The following is a 12,249-nucleotide window of genomic DNA, read 5'->3' as shown; positions in this document are numbered from 1 at the left end:
TTTATTTACTCCAATGCCTTGATTCCCACCGTTCCAAGTCATTTCTCATTAGGGGCTGCAAAGTTAGCAATATTTAGTTCCTAATTTCAATATAAACTGTGGGGTTGGAATGGGTGGAACTGAATAGACTAATGTTACTTCTGTTGCGGTTTGGACATTTAAACACAACACAGCCAACAAGTTTATGGTAACATAACTTAAGAACTACCATATCAAATTTAATACCTTTTAAAGACTTCTTTTAAGGTATTAAATACAGATTTGTAAATTCAAGAATTTTAAGACCCCCCAGGGACCCTGTGTGTATGTGTATGATATGTGTGACTGATGCTTTTTGACTTTATTGAAAAACGTCAAGTCCATTTTTTATATTTCTACAGCCTAATATCACAAATCTATTAGTCTTTCTGTACAACGTCTGCTTAGTATATGCTGTTGAACTCAACAGTGGGGTAATAAATACTTAAATAAACCTCACTGAACATCAGACTTCCAGTAATTAATCAGTAAATGTGGAACTGAGCATCAGTCTGAGCATCAAGAAAATCTTTACATGAGGAGTTTTAATCCTTTGTGCTCAAATTTTCCCTGGAGGTCAGTATTTCAGGTTGTTTAATCTAATACTAACAGAAAAGAGTTCAGAAGGTTTTTATACTGATTTTACCAAAAAGTCGATATCCATTTACATGCACACTACATGCTTTTTCTCATTGTCATACAGTTTTTTCCTGCATCAAACTGAAGCACTGAAGCCTCTTCAACTTGAGTTCAAGAGCAGAGAGTGCAGTTCTGCAGCCTGTGTCGCTGTAGTGTTTTATTACTTATTTCACATTCAACAAACTAACTGATCAAGGCAGCAGTTTTAAGAGGTAAAGTCACTGCCTTCAAGTGAGTCCAGCAGTTCAGAAAAAAGATAAAAAAGTCTCGGTTCAATGGTAAATGAATAAAGTCTGAACACCCCTGATTAAAGACGGTAACACTTATTTTCTTTTATTTATTTTTTACATTCAGGAGTCGTAATAAAGGAATACTAATACAAAATGTTATATTCATAGTGAACCTGTTTACATGTGCGCTAATACTCCGATCATTATCCGATTTAAGGAGTTGTCAGATTATTCAAGGGATCATGTAAACAGTATAATCTGATCTGTTTTATCAGATAACAGCAGTAATCTGAGTATGAGAAATCAGATTAACATACCTGGATTTCTCCCCAATACTCTGATGTCCTCCTGTATGTATACAAGTTAATCTGATTTAGTTCATTTTTTTACGTCTGTGCATGTGTAAACACAATTAAAATCACAGAAAACATAAGTTACGTATTCAAACGTGAGCAGAAGACAATAACAGGAAGTTTAAGTCTACCATCACTATGTGTGTATGTACTCTGAAAGAAATCCAATAATGGGTTTTTACAATTATCGCATTTCTTAAAGGGGTCATATTTTGCTAAACCCACTTTTATTAGTCTTTGGTTCATTTATTTGTGTATTTGGACCCTAATAGTTCATAAAGTTTGAATTTGAAACCTCCAGGTGCTGCAAAGCTATCTTTATATTCATTTTGAAAAAAATCGAGAGGATTTCTACAACCTGTTTCAATTCCCTCTTAATTTGTTACGTTTTATAACTAGTTACATCACAACATTTGTACATATAAGGTCCAAACTTCCAACGAACATTTCTCCGAGTACGCCATAACTGTTTGTCAGCAGCAGCAGTTGTAGTCCATACTGAAAATATGTCCAAACTTCGAGCTGATTACCTAAAATGTTCAGCCAACAACCTGGAGGGGGTGGGGTGTGAAGTAGCTCATTTGCATTTAAAGAGCCAGTGCTCAAAATGACCTTTCTGGTGTCATTACTCAGAAATAGGGTTGAAGAAGGACCTGTGGAGTTGAATTAATGAAGAATTCAGACCCAAGCATAGCATTTACAGTTATTGTAGACCACAGGGAAATGTTTTAAAATGCATAAATCCATTTTAAATAGCAAAATATCACTCCTTTAAGTGTATGTAAATGCGTTAGATGTGATTATTACAATTATCTGATTATTCCCAGTTAGGGATGTAACGATTACCGGTATAACGATAAACCATGGTAAAATTCCCGACAGTTAGTATTACTGTTTAAAATCTAATTATCGTGATAACCGTGTTTGATTACTGCATTTTGAAAGAGAGAGAGAGAGAGAGAGAGAGAGAGAGAGAGAGAGAGAGATACTATTTATCTATCTATGAAAAAGAAACTAAAACAAGACAAACTTTATGGAAAATGGTCAAACAATGGCCATAAGGTGCCATATTTAATGTACATTTGTATGTTTGATGTTTACATGGTAATATTTGAATGTTTCTGCCAACATAAAGTACATTATGCCTGTTATTCTTTTTTTTTTTTTTTGGCTTTTTTTTTTTTAAATACAACTTGGTTAAATTATTTTAGTGTGCGTATAAGTACTTTATGAACATTTTGAGCACAATTTCAACAATACCACGATAATAATGGTAACCGTGATAATTCTGGTCACAATAACCATGATATGAAATTTTCATATCGTTACATCCCTACTCCCAGTTATCAGACTTTTATAGTCATGTAAACAGACTCATGTCTTTACTCCTTTTCAAACCTAAATACCTACATGAGTCAGGATGTGCATTCTGGTTATATTTACCAATTGAAAAACAGCAAAAAAAAAAAAGCAGACTTTCAACAGTAAATTATGTTTGGATTATACAATAGCATCATCTATTCTTGTCAGAGTGAGGTTCAGTATTTCCTGTTTACCACCTACTGTATGATCATTTATTTACTACAGTTACAGTATCAGTGTTGCATTTCCTCTGAAACAGCACGCTAATGGAGTTTTGCATGATTCCAAAGTAAACTTTCTGGTTGCGTTATATAATTGTTCAATGCCCCTGAGCCTGGAAGTCTGGAACTAGAATAAGACCACATAAAACAGTCATATCCATCCAGATATGAGCTGATTATCAAGTATTACCGGTGTTTTAGCTGCTCGGCCTGTTGATCCGTTTAGGCCTTTGAGCTACAAAGACAATGATGAAATGAGCTGAACACAGGGAGGCAGAGGAGAGGAAAAGTAGACCGAATCAGAATAGAACTCCTCTGTTCACCGTCCTCAAACCCCTTCTACTTCAGCGCTGCCCATGCAGATATTAAATTGCCTCTCAGCTCTGTGTGATCTGAAGGAGGACAGACTGTTTTAAAGTCAGATATCACGTTGCCTCTCCGCTGTCATCCACAGACAAGTGCCTCGCTTTAGCTTACAGGTCCAGCCCTTCTTATGTTTGTGCAAATCTGTTTTACCAGACACAACGGGAGGGTATTGTCACGTCGTCACGGAAACACCAACTGGAAGGAATTTCCATGTTTCCTTGTGTCATTTTCCAGCAGTGCGGATATAAAAATAACAAAGTCTAATTTACCAAACCATGATGTAGGGATGTAAAGACTACAGCGGATAAATAATCAACTTTCTCTCTCTACAGTATCTCCCTCTCTGTCCTCTTTTTTTTTTTTTTTTTTTTTTTTCTGTCTCTCTCCCCCTCTTTCTGATCCAGCTGCTCATTTGGCAACGGAGCAAAGAAATAAATGAAGTGCTTCAACGGAAGGAAGGCTTCACTGGGAGAGGGACTGTGGGTAAAAGGAGCGAAATGAGGATTTGGTGAGGGGTTTTAAAGACTGTTTATTTAAATGAGTGTCTTTTCTGGCTTAAAACATCAGTGGGATATTAGGCTGAAGGCCAGCGCCGTCCAATTATGCTTTCACTAGCTGTCGTTTTTATCAACCTGTGTCCATAATGTTCTTTTTTTTTTACTCCCTTTGGTGAATACTTGGAAATCCACTGTTTCAGTTTAAAGGAAACACCATGTATCCTTCTCTGTAGTGGCTCTGATTAGAAAAATAAAGCACAGAAACTCAATACGCTGCACTATTAAGATACATAGGAACATTAATGTATGTATTTAAGGAAAGATAAATGATGGCACATGAGGGCACTTCATTTATCTGCAATACTCATAATGTTAAATTTGAGGATTTTCACCAGCTCATGTTTTTTCAAAAAGAAACCCATGTGTTGTAAGTGTAGTACGATAAGAAGTGAAATAACCCTTTCACGTTGGCCTGTAAAAATACAGAGTTGCAGCCAGGAGGCGGTTAGCTTAGCATGAAAACCAGAAGCTGGCATGAAACAGCAAGTCTGGCTCCGTCCAAGACTTAAAAACTACGTCCATCAACACTACACTGTAAAAAAAAAAAAAAAAAAAAACCTGTAAAAAAAAAATAAATAAATAATGGTAATATTCCGGCAGCTGGGGTGCCAAAATAATACTGTTAAAAACGGAAAATAACCATCTCATAAAAATGCTGTAATTTTCCATAATTAAAATACAGTTTTTTGCCATAACTTTACATGGGATTTTGCATTTCTTTTTAGTTTTTAATGTTTAATAAAATATATTTACATGTATTAAAACAATCAAATTACCTATATATATATATATATATATATATATATATATATATATATATATATATATATATAATTTTCAGTGAGACTAAGTTGTACAATCCGCTGATTAAAAACAGTATTTGGACAGTTTATCAGTGCTTATACATGTTATACATTCACAAAAATACATTTAATCAACATATTTGCTGTGAAACCTCCTGTAATTATACAAGATATTTGTCAATTAACAAACAAGTCTTGTTAAACTTACAGAACAAATACTTCTTTTACGGTTAATTGTCAGTAATTTTATCTCGTTTTTTTTTTTTTTTTTTTTTACAGTACTTAACTTTAAATTAACAGTTTAATCTCATAAATAGAAAAGAAATATTTGTGAAATTACAAAACATTTGCAAATGCATTTTAACTGTATTTTTCTCTATAAAAAGAAAAATTTCTTTTAAAAAATGGAAATTTTTTGGTTATTCACAGTTACAGTTTTTTCATGTTATTTTATATTTGACATGTCTATTTTTGTCATTTCATTGATATTTTCCTGTACCTTAAAAATACAGGAAAAATCTGTAAAATAAACAGTGAAAATTCTGTTAAATTACAGATTTTATTTTTTTTTTACAGTGTAGTAACATGTTCACAGTTAAACATAAAAAACCAAAGTGTAAATTCATGTTTGGCTTTTCTACAGTGTTATGTTGGAGCTTTTTTATTTTCTGTCCTCTCCTTCCTGAAATCTGTTAAACAATGAGCCTCCTTCTTAAAAAACATGACTTCTCCAACACAACAGAACACACACCAGTAGTTGCTATCAATAGAGTCACTTGACTGACTGTGTCGCGCTGTCAATCACGTATTGTTTGCACACAACACACACTTTTCAGAGCAGTTTCTTAAGGCAAGGAAAGTGACAACACGCAACACATTCTGACATGTCACAGTAGGAAAACCACAGGGGGAATTAATGAAATGAATGATGGCTGAATTAGCTGCTTCTTTATCAGGTGACTGGTGTCGTGCAGACACTTGAACGCAACACAGTCACGGTTGTGGTTGAAGTAACACCTGTGCTTTTTTAATTATGACGAGGAGAAATGTCGGATGATTGTCAGTACGAGTGCACGGAAGTCACATTAATGCATTAAAGTCTGGAAAACGTATTCATGAATGTATATGACGCACTGAACACTAGACTGGTGAGTCATTTTAGAGCATGAATACAATTTGACTGATGTTCCTTTAACCCATAAAGACCCACATATACACCAGTGACCAAAAACATCTACTGATCTAAAATGTTTAATAACTTTACAGGAATCATATCAATACATATAAATAATTCAGGTAAAATACAGTTTGTCGTCTTTTCATGGTTATCAGATACACTGCAAAAATCCAAATCTTACCAAGTGTATTTTTCTCATTTCTGGTCAAAATATCTCACCACACTTAAAATAAGACATAATGACCTAAAGATTAACTTTTCAGTGAGATATAAGAACTTGTTTTTAGACAATAGATCTTGAAAATCTTATTTCAAGAAATCTTAACAACATAATTTTCACTTGTTCCACTGCCAGATTTTTTTTGCATCATTCAAGAGTTTTTTGCTCAATTCAAGCAAAAAAAAATCTGCCAGTGGAACAAGTGAAAATTATCTTGGTGAGATTTCTTGAAATAAGATTTTCAAGATCTATTGTCCAAAAATAAATTCTTATATCTCACTTACAAGTCATGCTTTGTGTGATTATGTCTTATTTTAAGCGTGATGAGATATTTTGACTAGAAATGAGAAAAATACACGTGGTAAGATTTGGATTTTTGCAGTGTATGACCCATTTGGACGTTCAGAGTCTCCGTAGTTAATGAGGAAACACCGTCATCTTCTACAACATTGATTCACCAGTAAAATCCATGGAGTTGGATCAATGACAGTGGATGGAGACACTTGGTTTATGTTCAGTTAATGATATATTTTACTGGAAAAGTCACTTTTTCCTCAGGTTTTGTCCGTTTTTGTTATAACCATCAAATGTAATCTCAGCATGATGATTAAATAACTATAGGAAAATACCTGATTTTCACTGAAAAACATGCAAAATGGAGAGGATAGCATATGCTAAATGGTGATAAATCACTTAAGAAAGGTTAAATAGAGAGAAAAATTAATTTTGAAGCTGCCAAAAAAGTAGCCCTGGGGGCTAATGGGTTAATATAAAGCAGACCTAAACATACTAAACATGGCAAAGTCATATACTACTGTAAGGTTTTGTGGTTCCATTAATGTAAAAGAATATTGTGGATTAACAAATCTAATGGTGAGAGTCTGTACGTATTTGTCATTGTGGGATATAGTACAATTATTGATTCATTCATTGCATTCATGCTTTTACGTTTTTGTCTTCTAGAGCAGGGGTGTCAAACATGCGGCCCGTGGGCCAAAATTGGCCCACATGATGAATTTGTGAAGTGTAAAAACTATTCTGAAAATACAGTAATAACTTGTTTTAGTTCAGGGGTCAAATACAGACCAATCGTGATCTCATGTAAAATAATAGCAGAGTAAACTATAAATAATGTCAACTACCAATTTTATTCTTGGTTTGATGTGAAAAAAATAACATTGCACAGTGAAAATATTTACATCTACAAACTATCCTCAAACAATAAAATGTGAATAAGCTTTAACAAATATGAACAGCCTTAAGTGCAATTTTAACAATATAATGCCTGTTACTAAATGTTTTGTGCATTAATATTGTAGAAATTGATCTTATTTTAGTACCAAATTCCAACCTCCAAAATTTCAACATCATGTTACCAAACGTTTGTGGAACATTGTGTGTAATGCACTTGTAGAAATAAGTTGAAAGACATAACATTGTTAGAATTGCACTAATGTTTCTTAAGAAATTTCAGTTTTTTTCAGGTTATTCACATCTTTTTTGTGGAAGGATAGTTTGTAAATGGAAATATTTTCATAATTTAAGGTTTTTTAATGCTCTCAAACATGAAGAAAAACTTGGATTTGTCCTTATTTATAGGTTATTATAGGGCTGCTCGATTATAGGAAAAAAAAAAATCACGATTATTTTAGCAATAATTGAAATCACGATTATTAAAAACGATTATTTGTTAACCTTAAAGTTTTTTATTTTTTTCTTGCAAAACAATGTAAAATATACTCTTTAAACATAAATAAAGCTTTTAACCACTAAAACAAAGTATTTTCACTTTTGTATGAAACAAAAAAATCTTTGAAATCAGATAAGTGTACTGTAAATTCAAGTATGTTTCCTTTTGTAAACAAATAGTGCACTGGAATTAAACTGCTATAGACTTGCCATAGAACTGTAGCAATAAAAAAAAAAAAAAAACTCACGTAAAGTGCAAATTATAAATTCAAGTATGTTCAATGTAGTATGAAACATAGTAAATTCAGTGGCATGCTGTGAGGTTTCAGTTCAGGCCTTCTGTATACATCAGCCATCTACAGGGTGTCCCATAAGTCTCCATACATAGGAGACATAATACATATGGTTCTAACATGTATTTCTTTATATTTCTTCTTTATAGTTCTTCAGCAGTGGAGGACACGCATTGAAATGTGTTCCCGACAAAATGGCAGTCATATAGAGCATATTATATAAATAAAAATGGTTTATGTCAAGAAACATTTATTTTTCCTATGTATGGAGACTTATGGGACCCCCTGTAGAATACGCACGTTAGGGTTATACAGGTTAGATTAGGTTAATACGGGAGTTGCAGCGTAAAGAGATTCGGAGACTGAAGATTGCATTGCGGACGAAGTTATTTTTATGCGTTTTAGTTTTTCATAAGATAAAGATTATGATAAAGATGGCGGTGGTTAAACTTTAGATGGTTACAAAGGTTTGTTGTGTTACCGGTCGGTGCGGACACAACTACGAAACACTTTTAGCAAGTGATGTGTTTTTGCTCTTCGTCTTCTTCATCAAACCCAAAGTGATTCCATACAATTGAATTTGACTTGCCTTTTTTGTTTACCAAGCACTTCTGCTGTGATTCTCCTGCCGTTTTTCCAGACCGCTAGGTCCAACTGTCCTCTTGGGGTGGACCTGCCGGCTAGCAGGCAGCAGTAGCTTAGAGGGGGGCGGGGCAGAGCAGCTCATGGTAGCTTGCGTGCGCGTGAATTAAAACGACTCAAAATTAATAATCGTTTTGTCTCGATTACATAATTTTTGTAATCGTTGCGTGTAATAATCGAAATCGTAATTGAATTTCGATTAATTGCACAGCCCTAGGTTATTATGTTAATATTTTACTGCCCCGGCCCACTTGAGATCAAATTGGGCTGAATTTGGCCCCTGAAAGAAAATAAGTCAGACATCCATGTTCTAGAGGGTCATGAAGATGCTGAAGCCTATCCCAGCTACGATCAGGTGAAGGCGGGGTACAACGACACAAGTACATTTTCTTGCAAATTTATGACATTCATCTTATTTTTTCTCTATCTGATAAAATAGAAGAGTACAGTATAGATGAGAACAGAGAAAATAGAAAACAATAGAATAGAACTCAGTCATGGCTGCTCTGGCTGTGGGATCTATGACGGTAAAACTGACTGAACCTGAGGACACTGCTGACCTTATGTCACTAAACTTAATGAAAGACTGAATCATGTCAATCCACGGCAGCCTACGGAGAACCTGCTTATTAGTTGTTTGTGCAAATAACAACAAACTGTGATCTACAGGAGCATGTAGGTGTGTTCACAGTTGTCCCTTTCTGCTTTTTGGATGAAAATCAGTCTTTTTTTTAAACAATTCCACCAAGATGCTGAATTATGTAACATCTATCTATCTATCTATCTATCTATCTATCTATCTATCTATCTATCTATAAAAGTGGGGCAACATTTAATCAAATAGGCTTTTTCACAGTTTGGCTGTCACAATACAAGAAAAAAAAACAAAAAAAACCATCTGAGATAACACTAACCTTTTTTCCCCTGACAGATAATTTCACAAAATGAAAGTGGGAACTCACGCCTCATATTATTACTAGTATTTTTCACATATAGCTGATTACAAACTACATGGATGAGCCTCTTTTAGGTGAACAACATCCAACAATCACATTTTGTATCACAGCAGCTGGACCGCTATCAGTCACAAAGCCAAGTGGAAAGTTGCTGTGGATTTAAATAAAGTGGCGATCAGTGTTACATCTTTCGATCGACATACTCGTACTGCAGAGGACACACCTCAAAACTCTATTATACTATTTCTCATTGCTCAAAAGAATATTCAATATTAACTGCTGATAACTGCTTTTTGGGCTTGTTCTTGGCCACTGTAATATCTGAGGTGTGTGTCACTTAAAGCCAAGGTGCTTTATAGTTTGTTTAATGTCACTAGGCCAATATCGATAACTATTTTCTAGCATACTGTGACTGAAGTGGTCTGAGATGACTCGCCCCTTCTGGATCTACTCCCTCCCTGTGTTTTCAGGCTTTAGAAAATCAACTCCACCGTGCACTTTCTGCCTAATCACAGGTTTTTCCAATAGGTAGGGAAGCTAAACTACTAGGTGTAGTTAGGATAAACATATAATTATGAGCAGACTCTGTCAAATGTGACCTGGATACGATTCCACCGCTGTATTCCGCGTCTCTACACTAAGGTTGCACCGATGCGATATTAGGATCGGATATCGGCCCTGATATCAACATTTTAGCTGGATCGGGGATCGGTAAAAGCAACTGATCCGTAAGACCGATCCTTCCCCTTTAAAATTTTGCAACACGGTCTACGTTGTGCATGCTGAACGTAATTCTATAATTCTAAAAGTGGGGGGTGAGTGACTAAATCGTAAGACCAGGAGTGTGTGTGAATACTTCGTAAGACAGGATGGGGTTCTCTACATACCACAATGTACCTCCCTCTCTCTCTCTCTCTCTCTCTCTCTCTCTCTCTCTCTCTCTCTCTCTGTCTCTCTTTCAAATTTCACTCTGTACACATGATGTACTGCAGGTGCCAGTGCCCCCTGGTTGAGAACCTATTTTCTAAATCAACAATGATATCAGGTCGGTATTGGGTACTGACTGATATGCAAGGCCCTGGCAGCGATATCGGCATCAGAACTGAAAAAGTCGAATCAGTGCATCCCAACTCTACACACAGGATTAGAGAAGTGACCTCACTTCTCCATAACAGCATTAACTGATAAGAGATCGTCTGTATTTATATTTAGTCTTTCGATTCGGACTGAGAGGAAAAAGCTGCAAAGGGATGATGTGTACTTTCAGATTCTGATTTTAGCTTTAATGTCACAATGTAAATAATCTTGACAGCTGGATGCTTGTTTAACTGACAGCTGACCGGTAGGTGAGCTTTGTGAGGAGAGCAGGATGATACATTAACTGGTTGACCAAGTGACTTGTGTTATAAAACCCTTACATTCTTGCGTATTTGCAACCATCAATTCATATGAGCGTCTCTGACTGTCTTAAACAGTGTTTTTCAACCTTGGGGTCGGGACCCCACATGCCGTCACCTGCAATTCAAATGGGGTCACCTGAAATTTCTAGTAATTGATGAAGAAAAAAAAAAAAAAAAACTAATAAAAAATATAAGGTGAGTTGACAGAGACAATCCCAATCCATAAAAGACATGACAAACTGTGAAGCTGAAACTGAAGCACTGTGGTTCTGTTTATCTGTCAAATGTTCAATGTGGTCAGTGTCAGATGCTGCAGCTCTTTCATAATTCATAGCTTGAGTTCTTGTTTGTTCAGTATTAATTGTCAGCCTTGTAAATCCAAGCTGGACTGACTGTACATATCCTGACCAAGGAAAATCAAATTCTCACTTTGTGCAGTAATCTACACCTGGATTTACTGCCTCTGTCCACAATAATATACATTATATAGACTAAATGTCATCAAAAATTATTTATTTGTAACATAGTATAGCAAACTATTACATGAGCAATAACAAATTAATTTTGGCAAAAAAAAAAAAAAAGTCTCTGTTTTGAATGTCTGGGGTTGCCAACATTTTGATGTTAACATCGGGTCACAAGCCAAAAAAGGTTGGGAACCACTGATCTAAAAGGTGTCAGTGCATCTGATAAGTCAAATGGTAGCATACTGATCACAACTGTATAACCTAAATCCTCTTTCTAACTGGTCACTGTCTTCTGGTTTGCCTCTATATCACATGTTCATGTTATAATAACAATGAAAATACATTTCTCAGTCAGTGCTAATTACATCAGCTTTCCTCAAGACTGACCCTGTGACGTTCACAATAGTCTGATTAACCACAGACACCACCCTGCCGCACGAAATGGAACAACCTGATGCCATTATATCAGACCACTACATGTAATCGGTCTAATTCCATCCCTTGAGAACCTCTTTGGCCAAAAGACAATACAGACGCCGCTCATATATTGGATTATATATGATATTCAGCACTCTCAACATAAAGATAACTCCTAAAAATGTTTCGTGCACTAGAGCATCAATAGGAAACCCTCTTGACCAGAGCCCACATTGGAGTCAGAGAACTTAGTGTGAGCTCAGAGAGGGGGTACTCCAAGTCCAGCTGTGACTATAGCCTCTATAGAAGCAGCCCTAAAGAGATAGTGTGTCATAAATGAGCGAGATGTCAGATTGGATTATGGTCTAGGTACAGAGCTTCTGTGTAAATGCCTGGTTAGGTTAAGCATTATGATGAAGCCTCCCTCATCTTCCTCCCT

The 12,249-nt window shown here is 35.5% G+C and overlaps 1 protein-coding gene across 1 annotated transcript in view; it reads right to left on the bottom strand.

Annotated features, from left to right (window-relative positions):
- Window positions 1-12,249, bottom strand: part of b4galt2 (UDP-Gal:betaGlcNAc beta 1,4- galactosyltransferase, polypeptide 2) — a 356,229-nt gene that overhangs the window by 343,030 nt on the left and 950 nt on the right. The gene's annotated exons all lie outside the window — the stretch shown is intronic.

Source organism: Sphaeramia orbicularis, chromosome 17 (genome assembly GCF_902148855.1).
Source record: "Sphaeramia orbicularis chromosome 17, fSphaOr1.1, whole genome shotgun sequence".
Lineage (NCBI taxonomy): Eukaryota > Metazoa > Chordata > Actinopteri > Kurtiformes > Apogonidae > Sphaeramia > Sphaeramia orbicularis.
Note: the sequence above shows the minus strand (reverse complement) of the source record. Positions and strands in the feature narration are given on the sequence as shown.